The sequence below is a fragment of the Hylobates moloch genome, unplaced genomic scaffold (assembly GCF_009828535.3).
Source record: "Hylobates moloch isolate HMO894 unplaced genomic scaffold, HMol_V3 SCAFFOLD_4, whole genome shotgun sequence".
Classification (NCBI taxonomy): Eukaryota; Metazoa; Chordata; class Mammalia; order Primates; family Hylobatidae; genus Hylobates; species Hylobates moloch.
In genome coordinates, this window is record NW_026652279.1 from 139,699,219 (window position 1) to 139,724,398 (window position 25,180).

Below are 25,180 nucleotides of genomic sequence, written 5' to 3' on the forward strand. Positions count from 1 at the left end.
GCGCCCGGCCTAAGTGTGTTCTTATATGCTCTTACAGATTTAGCCTAGAGTCTTACATGTAGTAAATACTCAGTGAGTATCAGAGATTTATTTAGGAAGGAGGGAGGTGTCTTAATCTGCAAAGTTTCTCTATTTTGTTTTGCTTGCTAAAGTCAGACAGGCTCAAAAAATTATAAACTTTTGCTCTTTGAAAGATTCTGCTTACAAAATAATGACATAACCCCCAGAGTAAAAACAAGCATTCGCAAAACATGTATCAGATAAAAGACTTGAATCCGAGACAAATAAATAACTCTCACAACTTAATAATAAGACATATTGCCTAGTTTTTTTTAAATAAAAAAACAATTTGACAAAATTTTTCCCAAGAAGATTTATGGATGGTAAATACACACATGAAAAGGATGTCCACCATCATTAGTCAATATAGAAATGCAAATTAAAGCTACAATGAGATACCATTACACACCAAGCAGAATAGCAAAAAATTTTTAACTGACATACTAAGTGTTGGCAAGGCTGCAGAGCAACTGGAGCTGTCATTTGCTGCTGGAATGTAGAATGTTTCAGCCACTTCGGAAAATAATTTGGCAGTCTTATATAGCTAAACATGCATTGACTATTTGACCTATCAATCCCATTTCTAAGTATTTGCCCAAGAGAAATGAAAATATATGTGCACATAAAGACCTGTAAGTTAATTTTTGTAGTAGCCTTATTAATAATTGTTAAAAACTAGAAAGAACCCAAAATGTTCATGAACAGGCAAATGGATAGACAAACTGATAAAATTACGTGATGGAAATTACTCAGAAAACAAACACACAAAAAAACTATTGTTACATGCAACAACATGGATGGATCTTAAAAACAACATGCTAAGCAAAATAAGTCAGACACCCACAAAAAGCCACATATTATTTAATCTATGTGACACTCTGAAAAAGGCAAAATTATAGGAACAGAAGACAGATAAATGATTATTAGAGGCTGGGAATAAGGGAGAGATTGCACAGAAGCATGACATACAGAAGCATGACAGAGCCTTTAGGGGTAATGGAAATATTCTATATCTAAATTGAGGTGGAGATTACATCACTGTATACTTTTTTGAAGACTTCAAAAATTATAAATCAAAAATGGATAATTTTTACTATATGTAAATTATACCTCAATAGACTTGACTTTTGCAAAAAATGATATATGCGTACAAATGCTCATTCTGTGCACATGTGCACATACAAAGATGGAGTCAAGCAGCTTACCTTCCAAGGGTTATGAGAACTGCTAGGAAGGATTAGGTCATCTGCCACAATTGCATTCCATTTTGCTAGTTGACTCTAAGCCATTAGGGCACTTTAAAAGAAACAACCACCATCCACAACTGCCATGAATCAGCACTACCCCACCGCCACCCCCAGTCACATAACCAAGCTTTTCCCATTTTATTTGGTTTGACTTTTTGCTTTTTTTTTTTTCTGTAAGTGTTAAATTGTCAAGGTGGTGGCCCAATCACCCCCACCTGTCCTAACATGTTTCACATGCCCTTTACAGGATTTTAAGCTTAACTGAAGTCATTTTCTAAAGGGCAATAATGGAAATGTTATGGGCAGACTGCAGTGCATAGTGCATGGTAAAGCTTTTACTTAAATGGATCCTGCCCACAAAAGTAGGAACCCTAACATCACCACAGCAGGCCTACAGCAGTGATGGCTGTGAAAAAAAAAAAAAAAATCATCCGGAGGATTCATTTCCACCTTATTTTAGACCTTTTACTGTAATTCCTTATAGAAAAATTTCTTTTTTTCCTTGACCATTAATACTGATAATTATATCTGTATTTCTTAAGAATATTATGAGTTGCCATTTCTGCATAGTAGCAGATTAAATTTATTCACCTTACGGATATATTATTATCACAGATAATAACTGCAGCATGATAATTATCATTAATTATTCATTTGGATTAAGAGGCAAATAGGCTTGTATTCAAGGGTCTTCCAAAGCACTGTTCATTGTTCCTGAGCCCTGTGTGCCAGTGTGACTAATTCATACTCTTTTCTGAGCCACTGTCGACATCTGACGGGTCCCATATGTATTTATTTGAAAATATAATAAAAGGAATGAGTGTACCATCTCAGGATGGAGTCACTAAAACAGACATATGGTTTCTTTTTAGCCCTGTAAGTGAGGGTATGCAATTTTCTGTTAAAGTCAGGCTGCTGTGAGCATTGCTTCAGTAGTATGTATTCCCTTTCTGTGCATCCTTGACTCAGACTATTTAAGCTCATAGAAGCTTGTGTATTTACATAATAGCTTTTTGCAAAAATAATAATGTGGTAAGAGACCTACTTTATTCTTCATTGAGCAAAGGGTTGTTTGTGCTCCCATTTGAAGCCCCTTAAGTTTAATATGAAAAAAAAGCCTCTGCAAAGTTTATAAAATCTGTAGAGAAATTAAGAAGAGAAGGGAGATGGAAAAATAAAAGATGATGTATCTTACAAACATAATTTTTTTTTATTTTTCTAGCTAACATACACCAAAATAGAAATATGTGTATATTTACAGAGTCTCTTTTGTATTTTCTCTTGGTCTTAGTCTTTACTTCTTTGTAATCTGTCATTCATATTTCTTCTTTTAAATCAGATATAAAATGGCAGTTTGAAAACTAAGCCAGTGAAGCTAATTTTGAAGATAGGATGCAGTTCTTCAGTGTCTTGAACATAGCTAGGACTGCATTTAAAATGACTGCAGGATTTTGTCTTATTTTCCTTCTTTGTCTCTTTTGGTGATGCAAGAAAGAGGCTAATACATTGTGCTAAATGTTGCTTTTTAAAGAAAATTTTTTGCTAATATTTGTCAATATATTTTTATGAGATCATTTGTTTCCTCTTCATAACATTCCCTTCAGGTAATATAGGGCAGCTAGGATCATTCCCATTTTTAGATAGGAAATTAAGTTAGCAGAAGATTAAGTAGTATTTAATGAGGAGTATACAGTGGTGAGACTAAATCAGGAACCCGTGTCTCCTGACCCGCACTTCCTCTTTCGGCGCCTCTCTGAGTGCAGCTGTGAATAGTCTGACGTGAATGATGAAGAAACTTAGGAAAGAGCTTTGCAAACTCTGCCAGATGGAACTGCACCAAATTTCAGAGCAAGAAGGTATCTCAGGAGTGGTGGCTATGAGGCTTTGCTGGTATAACTCAATGCAGCTTTTTTTTAACATTTTTATTGTGATAAGAACATGTGACAAGATCTACCCTCTTAACAGATTTTTAAATGCAAAATACAACACTATAATCTTTAGTCACACTGTTCAGCAGATCTCCAGAAGGTATTCATCTTGCATAACTGAGACTTTATACTCATTGATTAGTAACAAGCTCCAACTAATCATCCCCTCCCCTAACCTCCACTCCTGTTTTACACCTACTAACAATTTGAGTTTGGTCATTCAAGTCTAACAGAAGGCCAATGTCCAGAAACACCTTTGTGAGCAGTATATTCATGCTATTATAATGCAGGCTTTATTCTATTCTTGAGTAGAACTTCCACTTTTAACTTATCATACATATAATCACAATAATTAGTACTTATTAAACTCTTACTATATGCCAATAACTTCATTAAACACATTATCTGCAGACAAAATGGGTGTCCAAGCAGCTTTTCCTTACCAAGGACCGGTTTAGGAAGAAGTCTCAATCCATAAAAAATCAATTTCTTTGACAATTAACAAAGTAGGAGAATGTCTTTAAAATATTTATCCTTGGGGATTTAAGTCTAATATCCATTTACTCATCTGTAAGTTCTGTTTGTTTGTTTTTGTTACTGTTTTGTTTTTTGTTTGTTTGTTTGTTTTGAGATGGAGTTTCACTCTTGTTGCCCAGGCTGGAGTGCAATGGTGTAATCTTGGCTCACTGCAACCTCCACCTCCCAGGTTCAAGCAATTCTTCTTCCTCAGCCTACCCAGTAGCTAGGATTACAGGCATGCTCCAACACGCCTGAATAATTTTGTATTTTTAGTAGAGACGGGGTTTCTCCATGTTGGTCAGGCTGGTCTGGAACTCCCGACCTCAGGTGATCCGCCTACCTCGGCCTCCCAAAGTGCTGGGACTACAGGCATGAGCCACTGCACCCGGCCTCATCTGTAAGTATTTATTGAGTAGCCAGTATGGTACCAGGGTCTACGCTAGGAAACAGAAATATAACCGAATAGCACAGAGCCCCTGTCCTTGGACAGTGTTCATTTTCATGATGGAGACAGATGATACACAAGTATTTCATAGTAGTGAAAAGTGCTAAGTAGGAAAACCATGTAGAGTAAAGCAGTGAAGAGGGACGGGTGTAAAAGGGGGCAACTCCTTAGGATGGGATGGTCAGGGAAGGCACTGTTAGCTGATGGAGAATGAGCAAAGATGTGCATAAAGGGAAACAGCAATGTGGGTAGATGCTGGGGTGCATCCCAGGCAGAGGGCCAGCAAATGCAAAGATATTCACATGAGTGCATGTTTCAAAAATGAATATGAACCCACAAAGCATCTTGCATCAGATAAAAATGTTCTTGCCGACTATATTTAATTTGTTGTCAGCCTCTTTAATTTTCCTCTGAACATTTTTTTCTCTCTTGCTCTGAATATGATTTTCTTCCGGCTGAGTCTCTTTGATCTGATTGTTTATCTATTTCTTTTTGGCCATGTTATGTTGGCATTTCTGTCAACCCCCTAAAAACAGATTCTAAAAATGGAATATTCTTCTAATCGTCATGATCACTAGAATATAAACTAACCTGGCACCATGAAAAAAAATGGAATAGTGAATTACTCTTGCTTTATAATTGGATTACAATAAGTTTTGATGGATTGGAGGAAGAGACCAAATTACATAAATTGTCTCTCCTCATGCTTTTCCTTTTTCTGGAAGGAAAACTGACTTTACCTCAATCATACTTATTAAAAAATAATAATTAAGAGTTAGCATTTCTTGAAAATCTGCATTGTGCCAAGGGCTTCACTAAACATTTCATGTGTTACTTCCAATCATAATTGTAGCCCTGTGTGGCAGGTTACTGTCACCTTCTGAAACCCCCATTTTCAGAGAAGGAAACTGAGGTTAAGATAGAATAACTGTCCAAGATTGTCCAGGCAAACTTCCCTTGCACCAAAGCTTGTGCTCTTAATCATAATTTCCTGCATGCAGTAAGAGATGGCAGCTATCTTTAAATATACGGTGATATTATGAGATTCCTATTTAAAATAGAGAATCCTGGTAGCCATGTGAATGGTGGATTAAGGATGAGCCTGGAGTTAAGAGAAGAGGGAGATGATTTCAGTTTCGAAAGAAGACAGGACCTTAAACTAACAGTGTTGTCAATAGTGATTACAGTAACAATCAGTTATCCTCTGGAGGATGCCTATTGAATCTCCCATCAAAAATCAGGTGAATCTGGGTAGAAATTTGTATTCAAATAAGCCACAGAATAATAAATGTACCATGTTTTATGTAATCTCCCTATAGCAAAAGAACACTGCCCTCTATTGCTTTTTGTCTCAAGGCTCTCAGTGGTCCAAATGATGTCAGAGAAGAGGGTGCTGTCAGTCAATGGGCACAGCTGTTGAGAGTTTCAAATGTGCCATAGGGTGACCAATAAAGGGGTCCCAACTAAACTATCAGTTTACCACTAGCACTCAGAAATCTCAACCAGTTCTTCTAAAGCAAATATAGGCTTCAGCACTTTGCCCTGACAGAAATGATAAAGAGGCTCTGATATGTTTGCACAATTGCACAATTTTCAAACTTTATTGAAAATGTTAGTAACCGTAATTCAGTTCTCTAATCTAAATCGCCATACAGAACACATTGAATATACTTTTATGCCTTGCTCTTGAAAAGATGGAATAATTATGAATATAAATGACTTCTGCTTCCTTCATGTAAAGAAAAGCATTATATACATATAAGTCAAATAAAGTAAAAGGGAGAAATAGATGCAGTGTACTAATTATAAGAAACTATAATATCTGCAAGGAGGTAGACACCAAATTCCCACTCATTACTCGAATAGGGAGAAAGTTAGTAGGCAATTAGCAACAGAAGTGCCAAGTGCAAGGATAATTTGTAAGACAACAATAAACATAGTCTATACCCAATGAGATAGAAAGAAAGAGCAAGCAGTAGTGCCAATAAAACAAGCAGAGCAGCCGTGGGAGTGACTGTGTTTACACAATGAGAAAATAAAACAAGTCTTCCCCATTCCTCATCATAACTTCCAGCATCTTGATTTTCAGCTTGTTGTGAATCAGCAGTAGCAATAGCCAAGTTTAGAAAATTATAGTAATCATAAGCCACATGATGTGAAAACACTTGCTTTCAGCTAACTAAATATCATCAGTGCCTAGTCACAGGGCAAGGAAACCACTTCTGAAAAAGGAGCTAAAAATTAGAAAGCAATAGTTCATCCCTTGAAAATCAAACTTTACCCAAAGGAATGATCTTTACTCTCAACATTATATAATGACTACAAATCAATTTAGTTTAGTAAAAAGAAAGAAAGAAAGAACAGTAACAATTGTGAACATTTTGAGGCAATTTGTTAATTGACTGAATTTTAATTGTTTGTTTGTTTGTTTTTGTTTGAGGTGGAGTCTCACTCTGTCACTCAGGCTGGAATGCAGTGGTGCCATCTGGGCTCATTGCAACCTCCATTTCTTGGATTCAAATGATTCTCCTGCCTCAGACTCCCGAGTAGCTGGGATTACAGGTGTGCACCACCACGCCCAGCTAATTTTTGTGTTTTTAGTAAGGATGGGGGTTTCACCATGTTGGCCAGGCTGGTCTTGAACTCCGGACCTCAGGTAATCTGCCTGCCTCGGCCTCCCAAAGTGCTGGGATTACAGGCTTTAGCCACTGCGACTGGCCTGAATTTTAATTTTTAAAATAGCTTTCCCTATGCTAAACAGAAGAAGGCCTAAGCTTTGGATTTCTGAACAGATAGCACAATATTCCATGTTTATAAAATTGCCCAATCAATTCGATTAGTGAATATTTCTAACAAGGCTTGTAAACGGTCGGTACAAAAAGGGCTGTTTTTTCCCCCAAGATAACCCAGTTAGGCTTGACAGCTTGTTTATAATAGTACCCTGAAGACACATTCTACAGTGCTCAATTATATAAATATACATTTGAGATACACACTGTGGCTCATAACATTTGTTAAACATCTGAAATATGAAGTCAATCCAGTTAGAGTGTGTTCTTTGTGTCTCTTTAAATAGTATGAAGGGAATGAGTCTCTATACCTTAAAAGTGCATCTATAACATTCTGCTTCAATTAGCATGTCAAACTGTGGAAGTCAGAAAATAATTCAGAGGCTTCAGTGAAGAAAAAATTGGGGGGATCCCAAAAGATATGATGAAAATATATACCAAGAAGAGATGGAATATAAGTTATGAGTAATATGAGAGGCACAGGAAAATAGTCCTCTGCTAAGACATACCTTTGCAGGGTTTAAATTTCTACCATTAATGATTCATCCTTTCAGACCAAAACATCCCACAGAAATTATCTATTAAAATGGAAACATCACCTGGAATATGAATACAGATCAGCTATCAGCATCATAGACTCACAAGAGCCAAGAATCTCTGGAAAACCAAGAATTGTAATAATAGCGGCAAAATAGGATGTTCATGGCTCTTCTCCCACCAATTCCTTAAGAGCCTCCACTCTCTTCAAATTCCTTTGAAATAGCTCCAGAAATTCCTGAAGAAGTTTTCAGCTGCATTCCAGAAATTGCTTCTACTGATTGCCAAGGTACACCTACCATTTTGGTTATCTTGTAGCTACAGTTAAGCAAAGAGATAATGGTGCTATGAGACCACCAGGGACTCTATGATGAAGAACTCTGCCTTCTGAGGTCCCTGCTGCTGTGAGTGCCTTCAATGTTCAGCTGCTGATGACAGATGCTGGAGGAATTCATATGTTTCCCTTACAGCCAAAGTTCTAGTCAACCAGCGCTCTTATGTCCTGAGCCTCAATGTATCAGCATTACAACTTTGCTCACTATTTTATTACAATTCTGTGTCCCAGGACTCTGGCTTTAATCATTTGAGGTAAGCCATGAGGACAAGCTTAGTGAGAGCCAAGTGAGAACCTGCGGTATCCCTACTCTCTGACACCAGTTCTTTCCGTCTGGGAAACACCTTGTTCTCACATATGAAGATACAAGTGAAGAGATTTTCAGGTTTAAAAAAAAAAGTTGATTAAATACATACCTTTAATTTGATTCTCTCCTAAAACCCCCCCAAAACTACAGAAATTCGAGTTATTTAAAACCACAATTTATTTTGACTTCCAATATTGCATGTGAGAAGTCTGAACCACTGAGTATTCTTAATTCTTTGTATATGACCAATTGCTCTTTGTTTTACTTCCAAACTGAAAAAATTGCTGTCCATCCTATAAGACTGGATAGAGCCAATATCAATAAAGTGTCAGATAAGAAAGGCATTTTAAAACATAAAATGGCTCACAAAAACTTATCTCCCTCAGATGTTTTCTCAGGAAACTATTGGAAGATTTACTAAAACAAAACAACAAAACAAGGCAGTAATACAAGAAAGACAAGAATGAGAGCCAGGAGCAGGAGATCTAACTCAGAGAGGTATATGCAACCTCAGGATGAAGAAATGTTTGCAAACGTCAAGAGCAGTCAGTCCAGGCCAGTGCAGGGCTGGAGATTCTGGGAGAGACTTCTTCAAGAAAATGGAACTGTTGAGGGAGGTTCCAAGATGGCCAAATACGAAGAGCTCCAGTCTACACCTCCCAGCATGAGTGACACAGAAGAGGGGTGATTTCTGCATTTCCAGCTGAGGTATCGGATTCATCTCACTGGGGCTTGTGAGACAGTGGGTGCAGCTCACTGAGTGTGAGCCAAAACAGGGCGGGGCATCACCTCACCCAGGAAATGCAAGGGGTTGGGGAATTCCCTTTCCTAGCCAAGGGAAGCCGTGACAGACGGTATCTGAAAACTTGGGACACTCCTACCCTAATACTGCACTTTTCCAGTGGTTTCAGCAAATGGCACACTAGTAGATTATATCCCATGCCTGGCTCAGAGGGTCCCATGCCCATGGAGCCTCGATCACTGCTAGCACAGCAGTCTGAGATCAAACTGCAAGCCAGCAGCGAGGCTGGAGGAGGGGCATCCACAATTGCTGAGGGTTGAGTAGGTAAACAAAGTGGCTGGGAAGCTCGACCTGGGTGGAGCCCACCACAGCTGAAGGAGGCCTGCTTGCCTCTGTAGACTCCACCTCTGGGGGCAGGGCATAGCTGAACAAAAAGCAGCATAAACCTCTGCAGACTTAAATATCCCTGTCTGACAGCTTTGAAGAGACTAGTGGTTCTCTCAGCAAGGAGTTTGAGATCTGAGAACAGAGAGACTGCCTCCTCAAGTGGGTCCCTGACCCCCAAGTAGCCTAACTGGGAGACACCTCCCAGTAGGGGCCAACCGACACTGCATATGGCCAAGTGCCCCTCTGAAACGAAGCTTCCAGAGGAAGGATCTGGCGGCAATATTTGCTGTTCTGCAATATTTGCTGTTCTGCAGCCTCTGCTGGTGATACCCAGGCAAACAGGGTCTGGAGTGGACCACCAGCAAACTCCAACAGACATGCAGCTGAGGGTCCTGACTGTTAGAAGGAAAACTAACAAACAGAAAGGACATCCACATGAAAACCCGATTTGTACATCACCATCATCAAAGACCAAAGGTAGATAAAACCACAAAGATGGGAAGAAACCAGAGCAGAAAAGCTGAAAATTCTAAAAACCAGAGCATCTCTTCTCCTCCAAAGGAACGCAACTCCTCGCCAGCAAAGGAACAAAGCTGGACAGAGAATGACTTTGATGAGTTGAGAGAAGACTTCAGATGATCAATAATAACAAACTTCTCCGAGCTAAAGGAGGATGTTCAACCCCATCACAAAGAAGATAAAAACTTTGAAAAAAGATTAGACGAATGACTAACTAAAATAAACAGCATAGAGAAGACCTTAAATGACCTGATGGAGCTGAAAACCATGGAATGGGAACTATGTGACACATGCACAAGCTTCAGTAGCTGATTCAATCAAATGGAAGAAAGGGTATCAGTGATTGAAGATCAAATCAATGACATGAAGTGAGAAGAGAAGTTTAGAGAAAAAAAGAGTAAAAAGAAACGAACAAAGCCTCCAACAAATATGGGACTATGTGAAAAGACCAAATCTATGTCTGATTGGTGTACCTGAAAGTGACAGGGATAATTGAACCAAGTTGGAAAACACTCTTCAGGATATTATCCAGGAGAACTTCCCCAACCTAGCAAGGCAGGCAAACATTCAAATTCAGGAAATACAGAGAACACCACAAAGATACTCCTTGAGAAGAGCAACTCCAAGACACATAACTGTCAGATTCACCAAAGTTGAAATGAAGGAAAAAATGTTAAGGGCAGCCAGAGAGAAAGGTCGGGTTACCCACAAAGGGAAGCCCATCAGACTAACAGCTGATCTCTCAGCAGAAACTCTACAAGCCAGAAGAGAGTGGGGGCCGATATTCAACATTCTTAAAGAAAAGAATTTTCAACCCAGAATTTGCTATCCCGCCAAACTAAGCTTCATAAGTGAAGGAGAAATAAAATCCTTTATAGACAAGCAAATGCTGAGAGATTTTGTCACCACCAGGCCTGCCTTACAAGAGCTCCTGAAGGAAGCACTAAACATGGAAAGGAACAACCAGTGCCAGCCACTGCAAAAACATGCCAAATTGTAAAGACCGTCAATGCTAGGAAGAAACTGCATCAACTAATGAGCAAAATAACCAGCTAACATCATAATGACAGGATCAAATTCAAACATAACAACATTAACCTTAAATGTAAATGGGCTAAATGCTCCAATTAAAAGGCACAGACTGGCAAATTGGATAGAGTCAAGACCCATCAGTGTGCTGTATTCAGGAAACCCATCTCACATGCAGAGACACACATAGGCTCAAAATAAAGGGATGGAGGAAGATCTACCAAGAAAATGGAAAACAAAAAAAAGCAAGGGTTGCAATCCTAGTCTCTGATAAAACAGACTTTAAACCAACAAAGATCAAAAGAGACAAAGAAGGTCATTACATAATGGTAAAGGGATCAATTCAGCAAGAAGAGCTAACTATCCTAAATATATATGCACCCAATACAGGAGCACCCAGATTAATAACGCAAGTCCTTAGAGACCTACAAGAGACTTCTACTCCCACACAATAATAATGGGAGACTTTAACACCCAACTGTCAACATTAGACAGATCAATGAGACAGAAAGTTAACAAGGATATCCAGGAATTGAACTCAGCTCTGTACCAAGTGGACCTAATAGACATCCCCAGAACTCTCCACCCCAAATCAACAGAATACACATTCTTCTCAGCACCACATTGCGCTTATTCCAAAATTGACCACATAGTTGGATGTAAAGCAGTCCTCAGCAAATGTAAAAGAACAGAAGTTATAACAAACTGTCTCTCAGACCACAGTGCAATCAAACTAGAACTCAGGATTAAGAAACTCACTCAAAACCGCTCAACTACATGGAAACTGAACAACCTGCTCCTGAACGACTACTGGGTACATAACAAAATGAAGGCAGAAATAAAGATGTTCTTTGAAACCAATGAGAACAAAGACACAACGCACCAGAATCTGTGGGACACATTTAAAGCAGTGTGTAGAAGGAAATTTATAGCACTAAATGTCCACAAGAGAAAGCAAGAAAGATCTAAAATTGACACCCTAAAATCACAATTAAAAGAACTAGAGAAGCAAGAGAAAACACATTCAAAAGCTAGCAGAAGGCAAGAAATAACTAAGATCAGAGCAGAACTGAAGGAGACAGAGACACAAAAAACCCTTCAAAAAATCAATGAATCCAGGAGCTGGTTTTTTGAAAAGATCAACAAAATTAATAGACCACTAGCAAGACTAATAAAGAAGAAAAGAGAGAAGAATCAGACACAATAAAAAAATGATAAAGGGGATATCACCACTAATCCCACAGAAATACAAACTACCATCAGAGAATACTATAAACACCTCTATGCAAATAAACTAGAAAAGCTAGAAGAAATGGATAAATTCCTGGACACATACACCCTCCCAAGACTAAACCAGAAAGAATTTGAATCCCTGAATAGACCAATAACAGGCTCTGAAATTGAGGCAATAATTAATAGCCTACCAACCATAAAAGTCCAGGACCAGACGGATTCACAGCCAAATTCTACCAGAGGTACAAGGAGGAGCTGGTACCATTCCTTCTGAAACTATTCCAATCAATAGAAAAAGAGGGAATCCTCCCTAACTCATTTTATGAGGCCAGCATCTTCCTGACACCAAAGCCTGGCAGAGACACACAAAAAAAGAGAATTTTAGACCAATATCCCTGATGAACATTGATGCAAAAATCCTCAGTAAAATACTGGCAAACCAAATCCAGCAACACATCAAAAACTTATCCACCATGATCAAGTTGGTTTCATCCCTGGGATGCAAGGCTGGTTCAACATATGCAAATCAATAAATGTAATCCATCATATAAACAGAACCAAAGACAAAAACCACAGGATTATCTCAATAGATGCAGAAAAAGCCTTTGACAAAATTCAACAGCCCTTCATGCTAAAAACTCTCAATAAACTAGGTATTGATGGGATGTATCTCAAAATAATAAGAGCTATTTATGACAAACCCACAGCCAATATCATACTGAATGAGCAAAAACTGGAAGCATTCCCTTTGAAAACTGGCACAAGACAGGGATGCCCTCTCTCACCACTCCTATTCAACATAGTGTTGGAAGTTCTGGCCAGGGCAATCAGGCAAGAGAAAGAAATAAAGGGTATTCAATTAGGAAAAGAGGAAGTCAAATTGTCCCTGTTTGCAGATGACATGGTTGTATATTTAGAAAACCCTATCGTCTCAGCCCAAAATCTCCTTAAACTGATAAGCAACTTCAGCAGAGTCTCAGGATACAAAATCAATGTGCAAGAATCACAAGCATTCCTATACACCAATAACAGACAGAGAGCCAAATCATGAGTGAATTCCCATTCACAATTGCTTCAAAGAGAGTAAAATACCTAGGAATCCAACTTATAAGGGATGTGAAGTGTATCTTCAAGGAGAACTACAAACCGCTGTTCAACAAAAGAGGACACAAACAAATGGAAGAACATTCCATGCTCATGGATAGGTAGAATTAATATTGTGAAAATGGCCATACTGCCCAAGGTAATTTATAGATTGAATACCATCTCCATCAAGCTATCAATGACTTTCTTCACAGGATTGGAAAAAACTACTTTAAAGTTCATATGGAACCAAAAAAGAGCCCACATTGCCAAGACAATCCAAAGCCAACAAAACAAAGCTGGAGGCATCACACTACCTGACTTCAAACTATACTACAAGGCTACAGTAACCAAAACAGCATGGTACTGGTACCAAAACAGAGATATAGACAATGGAACAGAACAGAGCCCTCAGAAATAATAAAACACATGTACAACCATCTGATCTTTGACAAACCTGACAAAAACAAGAAATAGGGAAAGGATTCCCTATTTAATAAATGGTGCTGGGAAAACTGGCTAGCCATATGTAGCAAGCTAAAACTAGATCCCTTCCTTATACCTTATAGAAAAATTAATTCAAGATGGATTAAAGACTTAAATGTTAGACCTAAAACCATAAAAACTCTTGAAGAAAACCTAGGCAATACCATTCAGAACATAGGCATGAACAAGGACTTCATGACTAAAACACCAAAAGCAATGGCAACAAAAGCCAAAATTGACAAATGGGATCTAATTAAACTAAAGAGCTTCTGCATAGCAAAAGGAACTACCATCAGGGTGAACAGGCAACCTACAGAATGGGAGAAAATTTTTATAATCTACCCATCTGACAAAGGGCTAATATCCAGAATCTACAAAGAACTTAAACAAATTTACAAGAAAAAATCAAACAACCCCACCAAAAAGTGGGTGAAGGATATGAACCGACACTTTTCAAAAGAAAACATTTATGTAGCCAACAGACACATGAAAAAATGCTCATCATCACTGGCCATCAGAGAAATGCAAATCAAAACCACAATGAGCTACCATCTCACACCAGTTAGAATGGCCATCATTAAAAAGTCAGGAAACAACAGGTGCTGGAGAGGATGTGGAGAAGTAGGAACACTTTTACACTGTTGGTGGGACTGTAAACTAGTTCAACCATTGTGGAATACAGTGTGGCAATATCTCAAGGATCTAGAATTAGAAATACCATTTGACCCAGCCATCCCATTACTGGGTATATATCCAAAGGATTATAAATCATGCTGCTATAAAGACACATGCACACGTATGTTTATTGTGCACTATTCACCATAGCAAAGACTTGGAACCAACCCACATGTCCGTCAATGATAGACTGGATTAAGAAAATGTGGCACATATACACCGTGGAATACTATGCAGCCATAAAAAAGGAGTTCATGTCATTTGTAGGGACATGGATGAAGCTGGAAACTATCATTCTGAGCAAACTATCGCAAGGACAGAAAACCAAACACCACATGTTCTCACTCATAGGTGGGAAATGAAGAATGAGAACACTTGGACACAGGGTGGGGAACATCACACACTGGGGCCTGTTGTAGGGTTGGAGGAGGGGGGAGGAATAGCATTAGGAAATATACCTAATGTAAATGATGAGTTAATGGGTGCAGCACACCAACATGGCACATGTATACATATGTAACAAACCTGCACGTTGTGCACATGTTCCCTAGAACTTAAAGTATAATTTAAAAAAAAGAAAGAAAATGAAACTGTTGACTATCTGACGTAAATGAAAGAACAGAGAAAATATTTTCGACAACTGGAGTAAATATTTGAGAACATAGGAAACTAAGACAATAAACAAGTAATTCTAATTGCCAGAAATAATTTTTTAATGTGTAGGAAAAGAAAGGTAATCACTGTTTATCCCACAGCTTAGCCCTTGTATCATACACAGAATCAAAATGATGATCATGCCGAATATTATTCTAATCAAAATTTTAAATTACTATATTGGGAGGATAGTACATAAGAAGTGGGCATTTTGTGTATGTTGGAGACAAGGGAGGAGAGCACTAGGTGATAATCTTCCATGTGAGAAGTCAAAGATGCCTAATTCCAGAGAAATCAAGAGGTAGTAAGATAAGCATTTTATCTGGAAGTATGGAAGTAAATTCTAACAGAATCAGCTTAAAATGTTAAAAGTTGCTACTTCTTAAGAAAAGGGATGAAGGGGATAAAGGATAATGACAGCTGATTGTTAACAACACTTGTAAACCTGGGTGACTCTTTAGTGTATGTGCATTTATAAGCTTAATAAAAATAAAAGCTTAAAATATTTAAGACAGTCAAGCATAAGGATAGTCAACCCTACAGGCATACCTAAATCCCAGGGTATACCCCAAAATGATGCAAGGCTAAAATGAATGATGCTGTCATTTGAAGTACTCCCACAGATATTGTAGCCCATTTACTTCTGAAAATAGTCCTCTAAGGATAAATATTTGTGTCATTACTTAGTGCAGATGAGAAAACTGAGGCTTGGTGAGTTTAAATGACTTGTTTGTGGTCACAATTAATGTGCTCATTCACTTACTCAGCAGGTATTTATGGATCACCTCTTCTGCATCAGCCAGGCTAGAATTTGGCCACAGGCTTTTCAGACCCTAGAATCTATTTTCTTTCCCGTATCCTAATCTGTCTCCCATAAAACCAGATGCCCTAAACTAAAGAGATTCCATAGACAGACTCTTTAAAAGAATATCTTTCTAAATGGAAGAAGAACCTTTAAAAATATGTAATTCTGTCTATGCAAGTGAGACTAATTTAAGTGAGAAGGAAATGAGATTGAAGGTCAAAGTACCTAAAATAGCTACAATATTATCTCCCTTCATGAGCTCAGATTTTTTAATATGCCAAATGAGCCAGAAAGAACTTGTGACCAAGAAAAAGTACAGAAAATAGGCACAAACCTATAAGACTTGAGTCAGAAAGACTCTGTACCCAAACGAGATAAAGTTTTATAAATGCTCCAGATCACTAAAAAAGACTAGAAAGAATGTGGAAAGGGGGCTGCTCAAAGATGTTATAATGTTAACAAATATCAAGGAGCTGAGCTATTTTTCACTTCAATTTGTTTCTATTCTCCATGGAGGAAAATGAATTATAAACAGAAGAGAGTAGAATAAATATTGCTGAAAGGTGATTGAAGACCAAAGCATGAGAAAAGATAATGAGTTTATACTTAAAGAACTTATATGGTCTTAAATAAGTTTAATTTCCCAAACCCAATAGAATTGCATGTGAGGTTGTTGAACTTTTTTGTATATTTAATTACGGAGTCATCAGTGAACACTCGGAGGCTTCTGGAGAAACAAAGATTACTGAAATAGGAGGAAAGGTGAATTTCAGAAACTAAAAACTGATAAAATGGAATAGATTTTAGATAATTCTAGGTAAATTGTTTAGCTATTTAGTAAACCTTTAAGAAGAGTGAATTAAATGAAGAGGGAGGCTAGGCCTTGTGGAATAAAGCTGTGTGAGCAAGACCACACGTCACAAACCCTGGCCCTTACTCCAGTTGCTAAAGCCACCCTTTCTCCTTCTCGGCCTTCACCCCTCATATCTAATGTTTTAGCAGGACACATCCAAAATATGTCTTAAATCAGTCCTCCCATCTCCACTGCCTCCAACTGATCTAAGCCCCTTCTTCTCTCACTTAGTTTTTGTCATAGAATTCTGTAACTGGTCTTCTCTCTTCCATTCTCTCATCTCCAATCAATTCTTCAACAGCAAAGAGTTCTTTTAAAAATGCAAACTAGACCATATTGCTCCACTATATGAGGCACCTCAATGCCTTCCCACTGTACTTTAGCTAATCCTAAATCCTTATAATCATATAAGGCCCTGCTTGATTGGACTCTGTCTCATTCTTCAAGTTACATTATGACTTAATTACGCTTTGGTACAATCTGCTGCAGTCTCACTGGCCTTTTGTCAGTCTGGAACATGCTAATCCCATTCCGGCTGCAGAGCCCTAGGTGTTCCTTCTGCTTTGAATGCTCTTTCCACATTCTCCTTCTCACTGCTCCTTCTCATCTTCCAGACTCTGTATTTCAGTCACTCTTCAACGATGCCTTCCCTGGCTGCTCTATATAGAGTAGGTTGTACCTAGAACTCTCTGTCTCATCACCTTGCTTATATCCTTCATAGGACCATCCCAATTGTAAGTATTTTCTTTGTTTTACCTTGTAACTATTTTATTTTGTAACTATTTTATTTGTTTTATTTTGTAATTATTGTATTTGTTTTGCACCTAATATAATGCATAATATTTGAAAGAGGCTCAGTTGACACCTGTTGAAAGAAGGAATGACTCCATGTTGAATGTATTTGTTTCAGAATGACAAATAACAAATTGCATGTGGTTTTGATGTAGATGTGATGGCTGTGGTAGCAAGATCAATCAGATTCTGAGCTGGGGTAAAAAGGAAGATATACCATTGGATTGATACAGATGACATAAGGACCTAGCCTATTCAATACCTTTGACAGTAACTTGCAGGAAAAGTAGAAAACATGCTTTTCAAGTCTGCTCATGACACAGAACCAGGAGGAGTAGCTGGCATTCTGAAAGACAACGAAGACTTGGGTAATGCCAGGTGGCCAAAGTGGCATCAGAGTTGAAGCCAGGAAGATGCTGTTTAAACTGACGTGGGTCTTGTAGGGCTCAGGGAACTTTCTCACTGCAAACAAGAAGAGGAAGCACTGAACGATCAATGGTTGTGAAGGGCAGTCATTGTGATTAGGGGGCACTCATACAACTCATTTACTTCCCTGCCTATTGTGACTAAGGCTGGTTCCTGCCTACAAGGAATTCACAGTAATAATTTTAGCTACAATAGTTGGGCTGCAGGCTAGGCTCCAGATACAAGTTGGTCATGGTCCCATGGTAGCCTGTCATCCCATGGACCTCACGTTGATCAGGGTGTCCACTTCTGGGAGTCTTGTTGGGAAATGTGTTGTCAGCCTAGAGGATTTTCAGAGATGAGACAAGATTTAGATTTAGATGTCAGAATCCTAAAACCAAGAACATCTGATAAAGCATGTTGAAGAGAACTGGTGCTGTATAACCCAAAAGATAAATTATTTGAGAGAGCCAAGAGGCTGTCTTCACATACATTGAATGTGTTGTGTAATAATTGGTGGAGTCACTCCAGGACTATTCTGAGTGACAGGGCTGGGATGCACAAGTGGGAGCCATAGGAGGCAGATTCTACCTCAGGTAAGCTGTGCACTAGGAAGAATCTATAGCATTTCTACAGTCTGATAAGAGGACAGGCCGTCCAGCAAAGGGGTGAGCCACTGTGGCTGGCATGTGCAAGCATGTACAGCATGACTTTATAAAGTACAGAGAAAGAATACATGTGCCATGAAAGGTTCGTGCCTCTAGTCCCTTCCAACTCCAAGGGCAGCAATGCTAAGCCACCCTCTGTGAGGAGAGCTCACAGAGGTCCAAACAGTATAAGCATATATTTAACGTCTGTTAGAGAAAGCAGAAATTAAGCCACTTTCATACTTGTGCTAAGATTTACTTTTGTGCACGTATGCTCTGTGGAACCTGTGGAGTTGGTGAGCGCAATATTCGTCAAAAAGCTCTCCTGTTAGCTTTGAACAGGCTATATGGCTGCTGTCCACAGATGAATAAAAACAGATACAGGCTGGGAGTGGTGTCTCACACTTGTAATCCCAGCACTTTAGGAGGCCAAGGCAGGTGAGACTAGATTGGGCAACATAGCAAGATCTCGTCACTACAGAAAAAAAGAAAAATGTTTTAATTAGCTAGATGCAGTGGTGTGCGCCTGCAGTCCCAGCTACTTGGGAGGCTGGGCCAGGAGGATGGCTTGAGCCCAGGAGGTTCAGGCTGCAGTGATCCATGATCACGCTTCTGCACTGCAGTCTAGGCAACAGAGTGAGACCCTGTCAACAAAAAAAAGGCACTCAATTCTGTTTATATATACACTAAGTGCCATTTTCCTCTGCTATATCCTGTAATAGCAGAAGAGGTTTTAGACAATTAAATAATACAAATGATTACATTGGGAATCTTTTTTCTAATAAAAAGAAACTATGATTATGTACTTTTCTGGCAGCCTTTAATACTTCCTACTAGCAATCCCTCCCCTCTCCAACCTACACACACACATACACACACACACACACACACGCTCCTCATGTGGGTTCTGAGTCAATCGACGATATACTTGAAGTGCATTAACTGACATCTTCATCCCAGCATTCACACTTAACTTGCCATCGTAAAAATGTTTTTATTAATAGCCTAAAAATTTAATGAGGGCCCTATCTTTAAAATATATATATATATATATATATATATATACATATATATATATGTATCCACTGCTTCTTTTACACTAAATTTATAATGAGCCTTTGGGAAAATTCTGACGTTCTCACATGTGTATTAATTCCCATTAATTAACTTAAAGGCTAAAATGCAAATAAAAGTAGTTTTGGTCTTTAGAAAGGGCAGGGCTCAGAGTAAGAGAAGAATCCCTGACGCAGGATATTTTCTGTGCTTTAGTGAGCTGCTGCCTAATTCTTGATTCCTGCTCCCTGCTAAGACCAGTATTGGACTACAAGACTTAAGCAAGTTTCCCAAGAAGCTGAGTCTATTTCTTCATAGTAGCATGCCAGGAGTTGCATGGAGACCATACCCAGGCCAAGTTCAAATCCCAGCTATATCTTACATGACCTTACTTATACAAGTACTTATTTCAACAAAAAGTAAAGAGGTACACCACAAAAGCAACATAATTCAGCAGTTAAAGGTGGATGCAAAGACATTTTCCTGATTCTTCCTTTAGCTACCTTCAGAAATATCAAAGGGATCCCCACAGCTCCATTTAAGAATAAGCAAAACTGACATTTCTCCCATTTTGAACTGAAGAAAATGCAGGAGAAAAGTCAAAGAATTTCTCCCAAACATAAAGTTCTTACATGCCTGAAATATTATTTTGGAAAAAAACACAAAAAGCAAAATCAGCTATTATGTCCATGATGCAAAGATGCTATAAATGTTTCCCTAGGCCTTGAGATCACTGGAAAAGGAGCTACAGCAATGTTCTTGCTCAGCAACGTGCCCGTCCCCAAATGCACAGCCACACAAGCATTACTCAGCCATTACATGAGGACAAATGCCCAAGACAGAGTTTGAACTTGGCATTTTAAAGCTGATGTTTGAGCCGTTAAACCTTTCCTCCAGGATAATAGCCTCATGGAAGGCGGCTGGCAGGCATTCTTCATCATTTGGCCTCCGAACACTGTGACTCTCTGATTGTCCTACAGGAAGCTCTGCCACATGAGGGGAAGTAATTATGTGCCCAAGGAAGGCAGAGAATGCACTCAGTATACTTACAGAATGTGAAGGGATTACAAGGCATATCGCTGTGTTAGAACAAGTCTCTGGCAATCTACTCTGTGGAGATGCAGGTGCCTGGCACAGCCCAGTGGGTTGCAGCAAGGAGACAAAGCGCTTTCACTGCTTTACTTTGGACCCAGAGAAAAAGCAGGCAGGAGAGAGAAGAAAGAGGAAGAGGAGGAAACTGAAGATTTTTTTTTTAAATGGAAAGTAGCTACAAGTTAAAAGAGTGCTTCAGGAACACAAGGGAAAAGGAAGACATATACTAGCTTAATTAATAGAATTCAGATGAAAGAAGGGTGAAGTAATTAAATATTCATTATAGATCCTATAAAACTATGATAGAAAACAAATTCAATCAAAAGATGCATTAGAGAAACAAAAACTCCAAAAATTAAGAATTTGGAGGAAACAAGAAAAAATGAGCAAGTTGTTCAAATTGAAATGTCAATGTGACAAAGTGCTCCATGGGCTTTACATTTATTTGACTGATTTGCAAGTGGCAGAGCAGAAGTTTGTAAAAGTAGACAGTGTGGGCCATAGTAGATATTGCAAGATAAAAACTAAACAAGAGGATATGTCTGCGTTTAATTCAATTTACTCCTCAATGAACCAAAAGCAGAAAATTTCAGAAAATGGAGAAGCCAAACGGAGCTCAGGGATAAAAACAATGATGATAATAACAATTATAAAAATAGCCAGCATTTTGCTATTATTAAGAAGTCAAAAAACAACAGATATTGGCAAGGATGCAGAGAAAAGGGAACACTTATACACTGTTGGTGGGAATGTAAATTAGTACAACCACTATGGAAAACAGTATGGAGATTTCTCAAAGAACTAAAAATAGAACTACTGTTTGTTCCAGCATTACCACTACTGTGTATCTAGCCCAAGGAAAAGAAATCATTATATCAAAAAGACACCTGCATGTGTATGTTTATTGCAATACTTTTCATACACAATAGCAAAGTCACGGAATCAACCTAAGTGTCCCTCAATGGATGATAGAATTTTAAAATGTGGTATGCATATACCATGGAATATTATGCAGCCATAATAAAAAGAAGGAAATCATGTCCTTTGCAGCAACATGGATGGAACTGGAGGCCACTATGCTAAGTGAAATGACTCAGAAACAGAAAGTCAAAAACTGCATTTTCTCATTTATAAGTGGGATCTAAACAATGGGTACACATAGACACACAAAGTGGAATAATAGACACTGCAGACTCCAAAAGGAGAGAGGGGGGAGGGGAGTGAGGGATGAAATACCACCTACGGGGTACGATATACACTATTTGGGTGATGGGTTCACTAGAAGACCAGACTTCACCACTATACAATATATCCATGTAATACAACTGCACTTGTACCCCCTAAATCTATAAAAAGATAAATAAAAAATAAAAATAGCCAACACTTTGTAGAACATTCACAGATATCTGACAGTATGCCAGGCACTTTAAATTTATTATCTTGTTTATGCCTTGTAACAACACTAAGAAATAGGCTCTATTACCAATTTATTTTACATGTAAGGTAAAGGACATTCAAAGGGATACACTTTTTCAAGACACAAAATTATTATGTGGCAGAGACAGTATCTGAATCAAATATCTGCTTGATTTTTGTGTTTGAGCCAATAAAATTTATATAAAATTTCAATAATTCTATTCAGGCCATTTAAATGCAATCAGCCAATTATTTCAGTGGCGATTTATTGAATCCAAGCTACACACCACATCACATTTTTTAAATAAATGTGAAAAGGTCTTTGTTACCTGGCACATGGAAGTTTTTCATTCTGGGCCTCCTCAAGCCAGTCCAAAATGGTTCTGTACATCCAGCTAGAAATATCCAGAAATGCTTGACACCAGTTGCCTAGCCTTTCTCACAAAGAAGCTTGGCCTGGCCAATAAGAGCCACCTTTGGCATGTGTCTTAAGCTTCTCTTCAAAAGCTCTCTAGGCACATGTATTTTTAAAGTAATAGTTTTGGCGGAAAAAAGAATTTTTTTCCAAAAGCCATCCTCCTAAAATAATAGATTAACTTAAAACTAAAAACTTATCACACTTATGAGAGAAGAGTAGGTGGGAGCATCTAAAAGATGGGCTGAGACACTGAGTTATGAATTTATATTTTAAAAGATTGAGAAAGTTTTTCTTTGATTTGTATTTTTATCTGAGCTAATTGATGCTTTGGAAAACTCAGAGTATTTCAAAGAGCCAGCTTTTTTATGTCCAGGCAAATCCTCTCATGTTACTTTCCAGATCTCTTAACCACATCTCTTCAGCTCTCACAAGACATTAATATGTAATCTCTACCAAGCAAAGGATCCAGTCATATCGTGAGTCACAGCACCATTGTACACAACTACTTATTGGATAAGAGGATTGATCTCCCTCCTCTCATCTTCCCAATGGTTGCACTTGGGAATTTACTATTTCTACAAATCAAAGAAAAGTATTTGTGAATCATGTGGTGTTCTCAGTGTGCATTCGATTCTGAGAGAAAGAAAAGCATTCTCCCCTCCCATGATAATCATCAATAATCTCAAACTACAGAGGGCAGGACCTATAGAAGACAAACATCCATAAGGAAAAGATGAATGCTTCAGCCTCAGCAATCCAGATCATTCTTGCACAGATGCTTTGTAGGAAGCTCAATTTCAGTGTGGCCTCAGAAATGCTGCAGACATCCCTCCCCATCCTCCTTCTTCTTGCAGAGGGGAGGAGTGAGGACAGAATCACCCCAGCTTGTCTAGGAAAGAAAGACCTCACCAAGTCGGTTAGGGGACTCTGGAGAGATCAGCCCTGTAAGCCTTAATATTGTCATCCAACCATTGGGTGCTCATGAGATTAAAAATAAGGCAGGACTATGACCTCTAATTTATAGATTCAAAAACTCAAGTAGCATATTAATTAAACATCACATTTTATAGCCTCCATGCTAAGCATTTTGTTCACATCCTCTCCTGAGCTCTCTAACCAAGGTTCTAAACTGCCGTCAGCCCATCATTGATCCAACACCTCCATCCCAACTTTAGCCTCTTCTGAAAAGAATCCTACTTATTAAGCAGAATTCTTGAAGTACAAGTGTGTCAACTTCTCCTAGGAATGAGTGCATCGGTAGACTAAAAGAATTAAGCTTATTATGGGGTCATAGTGTGTTCATCAGCTTCAATGGAGCAAGGAAATTCAGTCTTTTAATGTTTGCATTTGGACCCTAGCACTTGGCATGCTTTTTTCCTGAAATCCATTCCTTCTGACTTCCCTCATGAGATTCCTGGTCACTGGGAAGTCACATTCCCCACTGCTGTCTGGTCCTTAAGATCTGTTTTTCCATAAATAGCCACAGAGAAGGGAACAACACAATTTAACAATCAGTTGCCCCCTCAAAGATTCTACTTTTGCCTGTCTGCACTTTCTCCAGGAGCCAAAAATAAATAAGTACTTTAACCTGGTTTGTTAAATTAAGCAACAAAATATACTCAAGCCTTTCTCCATCTAGCTCAGCTTATGCTTTCCCCTAAGTATTTGCTTTTCACTTACTTCAGTGTTTTCAGAAGCCCACATAGAACAACCACCCAAAAATTTCTACAAAAAGAAATAGCTGTAATAGAGAATTTTTTTCCTGAGATTTCAGAAATCTAAGTTTAACCTCTTTGATGTTCCACATACAACGTTCAGTAGTTCATCACAACCCCTTTTTTTTTTCCTGATTATATATAGTTTTAATACCCTGAGAACTAAAAGTGCTGAACTCTCTCTGATATTTTACTGAACTCCTGAACTATTCTGAGTTAAGTATGACAGATGCCCTAATGCTCGAGCTAGGGAAGTTGTTCTTTTAGTTCAGGCATGGAACATTTCCATTAAAAACCAGAGACCTCAGTTGTAACCTTGGCAATGCTTTCTCCACATGATTGATTATTCTTATGTGCACTGCAGTCCATTAGGGAAGTGTCAGTGTGCCTTAGGATGCAGACACCTTCACATGGATTATTTTGCCTACTTTGTCCTCCCCTATGTCTTCATCCAGCAAAATAAAGAATCACATCGTCTGTACTTTTATTTCAAATATTTGTAAATATTTTTATGACCTTTATGTTTTAAACTGTGTTTCTGTTCAGAACTATGATCTTGAAGAATTCTATGTTTGCATTACTGAACTTGTTGAAGTGTAAAAGGTTATAATTTAAAAATGAAATGGTAAAATGTGGGACAATCATTTAGAGATAATTCAGAACAAATAAGTATCATGTAGTTTTTGTCATTTGAGGATCATCGTCACTCTTCTATTTATATATTTGTATGTTTATTTCTGCATTTATGTTTTGATTCTTATAGACACATGATATACCCATGGGTCGTTAAACTGTATTTTTCAGAACTTTTGCCTATTTGGTTCCAGGGTTTCTATTTATACTTCAGAAATATATTATTGAGTTGAACCCCAGGGGAAGAGGACAATTGGTGATCTCTTCACAAATAGGTGTGAGAGTAAAATTTTTACTGTACATTTCATAGGATAGTTACAAAAAGGTAAGCATTTACGTAGGGTAATATTAATAGTTTTATAATTGAGTTAGTGAAC